Raw genomic sequence first — 11242 nt, 5'->3', positions numbered from 1 at the left:
CCCCATGCTAAAGGATAACGCTGTCCAAGCTGCAAAATCCTTTACTAATGCACTCTACGGGCACCTACAAGAATGCATGGATCATGCTATCCCAAACAAAACCAAGACTCACTCCTCCAAGAAAAGGAAACCAGTCTGGTGGACCCCTGTCATAAACAAGCCATACAATAGAAGGAGGAAGCTAGTACAGAAAAGAGTCAAATCCCAAGAAGGGAAGACATCCCTGATCAGTATCAGCAAGAAACTACATGCTCTCATAAAATCATCCAAGGCTAGCTTCGAAAGAAAAATTGCCATGGACACCAAAGATAACCACAAGGCATTCTTTAGCTATGTCAAGAATCTAAGTGGCAATTCTCAGATCTGCTCAGAGTTAGTGCAGAATGGCACAAAATACACTGAAATAATCGATATAGCTAACATCCTAGCAGACAGGTTCAGTGCAAACTTCACCTGCTTCTCAGCCCCAAAAGGGCCCATAACTATACCAGAAGAATGTAGTGCCCCTAAAATCACAGACACTCAGGTTAAAACAGCCCTCTCCAAAGCCAAAAACACAGCATCAATGGGACTGGATGGTGTCCCAGGCTGCATCCTACATGAGCTCAAAGATGAACTAACCCCTCACCTAAACACACTGTTTAAACTCAGCCTCTCTACAGGTTATGTGCCCACAGAGTGGTGCACAGCAATGGTTATTCCACTCCACAAAGGTGGAGCCACAATGGACCCTGGGAACTATCACCTTATAAGTCTGACTAGCTTGGTCTGCAAAGTTATGGAGTGCATCATCATGGATCTCATTAACAGAGACATTGGAAATGTCCAAACACTGGAACCTACCCAGTTTGGCTTTGATAAGGGCAGAGCATGCCTCCTAAACATGGTGGACTTCTTTGAGACAGTTACCAAGGCTATAGATGAAGGAAAGGTGGTCCACACAGCCTACCTAGACCTTGCAAAGGCCTTTGACACCATTCCCCACTCAGGTATTATAGACAAGCTCACCAGCCTGAACATAAACCCCTACATCACGAGATGGGTTTCCAACTGGCTCACAGACAGAACCCACATGGTAAGAGTTGCAGGAGCTAGGTCTGACTCTAAACCAGCTACAAGTGGCATTCCCAAGGGCTCAGCCCTAGGACCCCTCCTGGTCGGCTTATACTTCTCAGAGGTACAGGCAAGCACAGGAGGATTATGGCTGACCAAGTTCGCAGACGACTGCAAACTAGGGGCTATAATTGACTCTCTGGCTGACACAGACATCCTCCAAAAGGGTCTCACTGAGACAGATACCTGGTGTCAAAACCATGGCCTCAAGCTAAATGCCAAAAAGTGCATAGTCATCCCCTTTGGAAAAAACAACGTACCCACAAAATACCACATAGGTGGCAGCCCCCTAAATATGGAAGACGTAATAAGGGATCCGGGGACCCAAGTAGATAGTAACCTCTTATTTAATAATCACATTGCCAAAGTGGTTAGAAAATCCTTCTATGTGGCCCACCTAATCACAAAAGGGTTTGCATCCAGATCGAAAAAGGTCATTGGGCCCCTCTATGCATCACTCATCAGAGCCATCATAGAGTACAATGCCCCATTTAGGATGTATCTTACAAGACACCGGCAACAACTGAAAAGACCACAGAAGTACCTCACCAAGAGGATCACTGGCCTCAAGCAGATGCCCTATGCAGCTTGACTGAAGAAACTCCAGCTGTACTCGGTTGCATACCGCCTACTCAGAGGTGATCTCTGCCTGACATACAAGGCCATGTCCAACCCAGAATTGATGGACGTGCTCCACCTAAAGAAAAGCATATCCCCTCGAGCCACATGCTCCAGGGATCTAAACCTCACCACAACAATAAATCAGACATGCTGGAGGGATAGATTCCTGTCCCAGAGACTTCCCATGTTCTGGAACAAGATTCCAATCTACATTATGCAGAGCTCCTCGCTAACCCTCTTCATGAGAAACCTTGATGAGTGGATGGAAAACAGAAAGTTTACCCCAGGGATCACTTCAATGGCTCTGCTGGACAGAGGCACAGGGAACTAATCTAAGAGGGCGGCGAAAGCCAACAAATTCTGGCTAGGCTTATAAATGCCTTCGGGCAGATAGCCTAGTACCTACCTATGAACCTATGAATCTATGAGTTTCCCAGTCAATGGAGGGATAGTTAAAATCACCCATGACTAGAGTGTTTGGTTGTAATTTGATTGACACAAGTAGGTCCAAATAAGCAGTGTGGGTATCTTGGTTCATTGAAGGGGGCCTAAAGCTAATGAAGGGGAGTCTTACCCACAGTTTGTTGAACTTGGAGTCACTCCATGAAGTTTTCCTGTCTAACCAGTTGAGAGGTGTATTTAACTTTGATGAAGATAGATACTCTTTCTCCTTTGTTTCTCACACGTTCATTTTGCAGTCTGAGAGTGTGAAAGGCATTGTATCCTTACAAGTCCTGGGTACTGTCTGCGGCCCTGAACCAAGTTTCTGTGACAGCACAGATGTCAACATCCTCCAGGGAGAAGAGTGCTTGCAGAGAGTGCAGTTTCTGATTTAAACACCTATCATTTAGCAGCACAACTTTTAATTTATTTGTGAGTGATATTTTCACGTCAGAAAGTTTGTCCTTGAGACCATGCCTAAAAAAAGGCACTGTGGGGGAGGCAAGTGCCTTAGCCAGTAACCAAAAGCCTAGAGGTGACAGATGAAGACCACCTCTGGCAAAGCAGTGTGGTCTATCAACCATGCTAGACATATTATTGAGAAACATTGGGAGGCTGTGTTTGGAGCATTTCAAATTACTGAAAAATTAGGCCAGACACTAAGGATTTTATATAGAAAAGACAACAACATTGTCGATTAATGTCTGTGTATATAACTTTAAGAAGCTATCTAATAGCTTGCACAAGTGTATAAATATTGAGCACGCATGAGCCTGACTGCCATTTTTCAGTAAGCCGTTGAGATGTAAGCATGTATGTATGTATGTAAGGTCTGTCTGTTAACTAGTTTGTTCATACTTTATGATGCTGCTATCCATCCTGATATGTTTTTATGTATTAAAGTATCTAAATGAAACCCCGCACCGTCTTATGTCTTAGAGAAGGACGAGTGACATGGTGTCAGAAGTGGCATGTCTAAAAGGCACATGGTACAAGAAGTGACATGTCTAAAAGAAAAGGGATCAGAAACAGCATATCCAAAGGGCATGAAGTCAAAGGTGGCTTGGGTAAAATGACTTAAGGCACTTGCTAGGAGCTGGTGGAATATACAGGAGTGAATCATCCCTAAAATGTGCATACTTCACAAAACGGATTTCAGGTATTATAACTTGCTCAGTACTATTTCTTTTTTGAATAATATGAAATGGGGAATACAGAACATTCTAAATGATATTTGCATAAACCAATATGTATGATATTGATAAAAATGTTTGAATTACTATGGAAAATGTTTGAAATAAAGTCTGAATTGTATAAAACGAATAAAGTAAAGGGAAACAACAGCATTTTCGCAAAGCATATATTTTTCTTATTAAGCAAAGATATCCGAGTTAGAAGTGTATAAAAGTGTTAGTATGTTTGTGCAGTATTACAGTTAAGCTATTTTGTAAAGTACAGACATTGCAGGGTATATTTCACAGAATACAGCCATTACAGACCATATTTTGCAAAATACGGTATTTTGAAGAGTTTGTTGTGCATTTGGGTGTTATTACAAGCTCATAGAACAGTTTGTTTGTATATAATTGCAAGGGTCATATTTTCAGTGTGTTTGTGTATACTTTGTGGGCATGGCAGATGGATTTCAAAAACCCAGTGCACTTGTGTTTGACTGTAATATTGCTGAGAACTGGAGAGTGTTTGAGCAAGAGTACAACATTTTCATACAGGCTGCATTTTCTGATAAAGATGACTGTACAAAGGCATTTATTCTACTTCATTTAGCTGGGTCAGAAGCCATAGAAAGGGAACGGTCATTTGTGTATTCACCTGCTATCTATACCGGAGAGGGAGAAAACCATGATATTGTTGTACCGGCTGAGTAAAGGGAGGACCCAGAGTGCTTAAAATGTAAATTTAGAGAAATATGTAATCCCAAGACAAATGTTGCAATGGAAAGGCACTTATTTTACACAAGAGATCAAAAGCCTGGTGAGACTTTTGCAGCATATATAACTGACCTGAGAAATAAGGCTAAAACGCGCAGATCTGGTGACTTAAGGGATGAGTTGATAAAGGACCTGTGTGTTGTATAAAACATGATGCTGTTAGAGAGATTTTGCTTCATGACAGTGATTTAACTTTGAACAAGGCCACTGAGATTTGTCAGATATACGAGCTCCCAGAAAAGCACACAAGTATGCTTACAAATGAGAACAGCTCTAGAAGGCACAGTGACAAAGCTCATGTTGATAATATGCATCAAGTAATTAAAAGAAACAGGCCCAAGCATATGGCAGCAACTGTAACTCCTGCAGCACTCACTGGTAAACCTCAGAACTTTCTAGCAAATTCCAGAGTTCGCACAGTTTCAGTAATGGATAAGAGTGAGTTAGCAAATCAAAGCACGGGCCTGAACCTAGTTTCATTGCCAGCTGTCGTAACTGTGGTGGAAGTCATGAATCTAAAAGGGAAAAGTGTTTAGCTTTTGGTTAGCAATGCCGCAAATGCAATAAATGGATGGAATCATTTAAAAAGGTTTTGTAAATCAAAAGGCCCACATTCTTTCATTAAAAGGGAACATTTTAAGAAGTGAGTTGATCAGTTAGACAGGAGCAGCCCTACTCTTTATGTTGATGGTGTGTCAGTGCTTCATGAAACAGTCAGTGCAGCAGACTTAAGGGCAAAGAATTTGGTATTTTGTACTGTTTGGATAAGTGTAAACCCATAGAGCTCAAAGCTGATACAGGTTCTAAGTGCAACGTCATGTCAGCAGAAACATTTGGTAGAGTATGTCATGGTGAACGGCTTGATTTGGGAAGGTGTGCGAGCTTATTGCTTATGGAGGTGAAGAAATTTAAACCAAAGGCTCAGTAGTTCTTTCATGTTACTCTGCTGGAAGAAGCTATGGTTTGTTATTCTGTGTGGTCAAGAGGCACGTCCAGTCATTATTAGGGCTCAGAGACAGTTTGAAAATGGGACAGTTTTCATTTAACAAGGAAGTCCATCATGTTAGCTTAAAAGACCACAACTCTAATTTTGCCCAGTACATTTTTTCTACCTATGCTGATCTTTTCAAAGATAAACTAGGCAAACTTCCAGTTGTGTACTCCATGAAGATAGAACCAGAGGTCAGTCCAGTTATCAGACCAGCATGCAAAGTTCTAACAGCTATGCAGGATAGAGTCAAAGCCAAGGAAGATAAAATTATGCAATAAGGTGTGAATTGTCCAGTTGAAACTCCAACTGAATGGGTATCTTCCATGGTCGTAGCTCACAAGAAAACCTCAGATGACATCAGAATATGTATTGAGCCACGAGATTTGAATAAAGTGCTAAAAAGATCCCATCATCCAATGTGCACAGTCGAAGAAGTCACAGCCTTGATGCCAAATGCCACTATTTTTTCTGTCTTAGATGCAAAGAGTTAATTTTGGCAAATTCAGCTCGATAAGAAATCATCATTGCTCACTACTTTTAGTACTTCATTTGGCAGGTACAGATTTTTGAGAATGCCATTTGGGATAAATTCTGCAAGTGAAGTCTTTCAATGAGCAATGGAGCACATTTTTTCTGGGTATCCTTGTGCTATTATAGTAGAGAACATACTAGTAAGCGGTCATGATGAAGCTGAACATGACAGAAACCTCAGAAAAGGTCTAGAAAGGGCACGTCAAGTAAATCTTAAGCTCAATACACAGAAATGCAAATTTAAGCTACAGGAAGTTACTTATGTATCTAAGGATGTAATGGTGCCCCTCTACTCTTCCCTCATCAAACCCATTATTGAGTACAATGCACCAATTGGAATGTACCTGGCTAGACATCTCCAGCAGCTGGAGAGACCACAGAGGTGCCTAATCAAGAGGATTACTGGCCTCAAACAATTGCCCTATGCAGCATGATTGAAAAAGTTAAGACTGTTCTCTGTTGCATACCACTTTCTCAGAGGTGATCTCTGTCTAACGTACAGAGCCATGTCCAACCCAGAATTGTTGAACATGCTCCATCTTAGCAAAACCAAATCTACTTGAGCTACAAGCTCTAGGGATATAAACCTCAACACAACAATGAATAGAACATGCTGGAGGGATAGATTCCCTTTGCAGAGACTTCCCATACTATGGAACAGGGTCCCAATCTACATAAGACAGAGCCCCTCACTATCACTCTTCAAGAGGAACCTTGATGAGTGGATGGGTAACAGAAAGTTCACACCAGGGATCACACCAATAGCACTACTAGATAGAGGCCAAGGGTACTAGCTGCTAGTCCAAGGGTCTAGGGAACTACTAAAGGGGCGGTGAATACCACACAACATGGCTGGACTAATATATGCCTTCGGGCAGATAGCCCAGTACCAACCTATGAACCTATGAACCTATGTTGGTCATTTATTTACTAGTACAGGCTTACAACCAGATCCTTCAAAGCAATCAGCTATTCTCGAGATCCCAGCACCAGACAATGTTCAAGCCCTGCAATGTTTTCTTGGCATGGTCATTTACCTAGGCAAGTTCATACCAGACTTCAGCCAAATATCAGCACCACTCAGAGAGCTGGCACATAAACATATATCCTGGTCTTGGTTAGAGCAACACCAAAGAGCATTTGAAGTCCTGAAACAGAGAATTGGTAGCCCACCAACACTCAGATACTGTGATGTTCACAAACCAGTTACATTTTCCTGTGATGCTTCGAAATTTGATCTTGGTGCAGCCATTCTACAAGAGGATCAACCTGTTGCCTATGCATCGAAAACTCTTACCCAAACTGAGATGTAATATGCCCAGGTAGAGAAAGAGCTTTTTGGCAATTGTGTTCGCATGTTCGAAGTTCCATGATTATGGTTATGGTAGACCTATACAGACTGAAACAGACCACCAACCTTTAGTCACTATCTTGAGAAAGCCTATGCATTCAGCTCCAGTTCAACTGCAATGTAGGATGCTTTGATTGTCAAAGTATAATTTCAATCTTGTCTACAAGAAAGGCAAACTTCTTTGTCTTGCTGATACATTGTCCAGATCACCCAGAAACACCACAGAACTGCATGAGAATGAGAACCTTAATTGTGAAGTCATGGAAATGAAGCATTTTTCTTCCACACGTCTTGATGAGTTGAAAGATCATACAGCCACAGATCCAGTTTTACAAAGGTTCAACCACTTTATCAGTCAAGGATAGCTATCAAAGCAATCTAGTTTACCTCAAGAAGTACAATCTTATTTTCTGTACAGAGATGAGATTTTGTCTGACAAAGGTATCATTATGAAAGGTCTGAAAGTGATTGTTCCAAAGTCCTTGCAACAAGAGTACATTACTATTTTGCATTGTGGTCACCCAGGGAACAAATCTACCAAAAGAAGAGCTAGAAGACTAGCATTTTCGCCTTCTATGTCACAAGATATTGAGAGAGCATTTTCCTCTTGTTCAGTGTGTAATAGTACAAAGCCACATCAACAGAAATAACCATTTCAGCTTAATGAAATTCCTGAACTACCTTGGTCGACAGTAGCCACTGATATCTTCAAGTGGAATGGTCAACATTATTTGGTGTTAGTAGATTCTTACTCCAATTGGTTTGAGATTGGCATACTTTCTAACCTGGCATCCAGTACTGTCATTACTAAGATGAAGTGTCATTTTGCAGTGCATGGTAGTCCACACAGTTATTTCTGGCAATGGCACACAGTTTACAAACCAACAGTCCAAAAGATTTGCTTAAGAATGGGACTTTACTCATGTTACAAGTAGCCCTGAGAGCTCACAGTCAAATGATTTGACAGAATGTGCAGTTAAAAAAAACTTGAGAAGTCAAAACAAGATAATAGTGATGTTTTCTTGAATCTCTTGAATCTCAGAAATGTTCCTCGTGATAAACATCTTGGTTCACCTGCTCACAGACTTCTTTTCGCGACAAACCAGAACCATATTACCAATCAGTAGTCAATCGTTGGTTCCATGTGTCAAGAACAACAGGTTAGTGAAAGCCAATATGTTGAAGTTCTTAACCCAGAAGTTGTAGTACAATAAAACCAGCAAACTGCTCAATCCATTACGAAAAGGGGAAGTGGTAAGCATGCAAACGTCCAAAGGTTATAATTGGATTGGTGTCATGAAGAATATTTGCCCAGAGCCAAGATCTTACATTATGAAATCACAAGGAGTAGTTTTTAGGCATAATCGGAAACATTTGAGACTGGTGCCCGAGCCTATACCACAACACACAGCCTGTGAGAAAGACTCTTTCTCAGAGTGAGTTGCCCGGTGTTGCAATTCCTGAGGAAGTTCCAGAGGACATTCCCAACCCTGTGATGAATCCAGAAGTTCCTGATATGAGCTGTGCACCCCAGACTGTCCCTTTTGCTAAATTTGGTCCAGATTCTTATGTTACAAGATATGGTCGCATTTCTAAACCCTGTTGCAGATATGAAGCAACTTGACTATGAACATTGTGTTTTGTTTCTCATATATATATATATATATATATATATATATATATATATATATATATATATATATATATATATACACATAGTAATGCATGTCTAACTGATATTGTTTTTTCAAAGGGCAATATTTTAAGAGGGAAGATGTAGATCAATGTTTGTGTATATACCTTTAAGAAGCTATCTAAGGGCTTGTGCAAGTGTATAAATACTGAGCACGTGCAAGCCTGACTGACATCTTGTAATAAGCCATTGAGATGTAAGCATGTATGTATGTATGTCTGCATGTATGTAAGGTCTGTCTGTTAACTAGTTTGTTCATATTTTATGATGCTGCTATCCATCCTGATGTGTTTTTATGTATTAAAGCATCTAAACAACCCCCCCCCCCCGCTTGTCTTATGTGTTAGAGAAGGACAAGCGACAAACATGAATGGAATATTTGAAAAAAAAAACAGGAAATATGAAATTAACAATGAGAAAATGCAGTGCCTGTAGAGAATGCAGATATATTTACGACACTACTTATGTTACTATAGACAACCACAGAAGGATATCTTTGTTCAAGGCAATTTTGATTGCAAAATTAAGGGTGTGATATATGTTGCCATCTGCACAACATGTTTTGCTTTCTATATAGGGAAGACCAAAAACACCCTTAGAAAAAGAATCTACCAACCCAACATGTGTACGCTATTCAGAAGAAAGATAAAACAAATGCACTTTACAGGCACTCTATAACATGTTATGATTTTAAAAAGTTTGTATTTTGCATTTTAGAAAAAGTGGTGGTAAATGGCGGGGGGGGGGGGGTAACTGGCCTGCCTTTAATGAATTTAGGGAGACACATTGGCAGATACTATTAAATGTTACACAATCCCCTGGGTAAAATGATAGAATATTCATTAATAGCCTACTAGCACTAAAAAGCGGACATTATTTAATATGATAAGGGGCTTTGGAAGTTTTAATTTAGCTGCGGGTGGCAAATCCATTTTTCCATTTTTTTTTGTTTTATAGCTTTTGTTATTATCTGAGGAATTTTATTTTTATGAACTGTTGCAGTTATCCAGTCAAACACTTATGGCACACTAAATTATTACAGATTCATTTTTTCTATACACTTTTATTTTTAAGAAACCATTCAATTAATAAATATACTTTTAACAGGGATAGTTATTGATTTTTTTTTATTGTAGACAAAGCAATAAGAATCTTACTCAATTAGAAGGGCACTTTCTACTTTTTTACGTAATTGTTTTTAACTATTTTAATTGGTTAATTGTGTTTAATAAAGGGGCTTGGAATGTTTTATCAGTGAAGTGATGTATGCAGAAGTTATCTGATGAAGTTCGGTCAACCGTAATAAAGGAATGAAAGGGCTTATCATCTACACGTTGTGGTTATGGATTTCTTCCTGGCATGCATTCCCAATTTGTTTTTTGTATTTTTATTTGGTTTAACAGTATTTTGTACAGTTTATATTGTGGTATCATTCTAGGTACGGGTAGAATGCTGCTCAAGGCTATATATACATACCTGCCTGGGAGACATATTCATAGAGCTCAATCATGTCTCTCTTTTGATCCCCATTAAATCATCGAATTACCATAACATCGACTTGCATAACATAGAGATGATGTCAGCAAAAGTTTAATAGAATGAACTCCTGGAACGGCAAATTTTGCCTCCGGGAAACTAACCACTTAGGCAGCATGGCGAACTTTGCCCTTTTCTCCACTGTACTACTATCTTGGAGTTGGTATATTTAGTTAGGGGGGAGTTTAATTTGCTTTGGATTTTGATTTCTTCAGTGGTGTCAATCAGGCTGATAGAAGAAATGGAGGGAAACTGACCATACATAATAGTAGGTTAAATCCTGTTTTCACAGTGGGAGAGAAGACTGACAAGTATGGTATAAGTGGGTATTCTAAATCGGTTCTATACTAAAGAGGTGTTCTAAAAAGGGTCTATACTAGCAGGGGGTTCTCTAAATGGTATGAGACTATTGTAGGTTTGATGGTTTTGGGACTGTTTAAGGGGAAAAAGTACAGCTGAGGTGCTCTCTCAGCAGCTAAGCACATTTTAAGGACTTCTTGGCTCATCACGGGCATCTACTAAGGGAAAATGTATCTACTGAAGTTTTTGCATCTATAACCATCAATGGTTACCCCCCCCCCCCACTGTGCGGTAGTTTGCAATGGTACATGGAGGTTGACTACGCATAAACAGATGAATAAAGCAGAGCAGTGGCTGGTTGCCTAACTCTGTGGAGCTATGTTAAAACAAATACAAACCCATGCAAATGAGGAGCTTGTGTAGCAACAGTGTGCAAATTAAATTAAACAATTTAACTAATAAAAAAAAGCTCAAAAATGAGCCCTGTGCCAGCAGCCTTCATTCAGATGAGTTCTAACTGCACTCTCCTGCCACAAGGGTGCGAGGGGGGGCACTCCAACAAAAGATAGCCTGGTTTAGTGCTCAATTTAACAGACAGAAACAGATTCAGCAGGTCTAAATATAGTCTATGCTACAAAAGACAACTGCAATAAATCAGCAAGAGCAGTTTTAAAAAATCAGCAATATAGCAAAAATACAGTTTAAAAGTGCAAAAT

This window comes from Protopterus annectens, chromosome 1.part1 (genome assembly GCF_019279795.1).
Source record: "Protopterus annectens isolate FY-2018-M chromosome 1.part1, PAN1.0, whole genome shotgun sequence".
Taxonomy (NCBI): Eukaryota; Metazoa; Chordata; order Ceratodontiformes; family Protopteridae; genus Protopterus; species Protopterus annectens.
Note: the sequence above shows the minus strand (reverse complement) of the source record.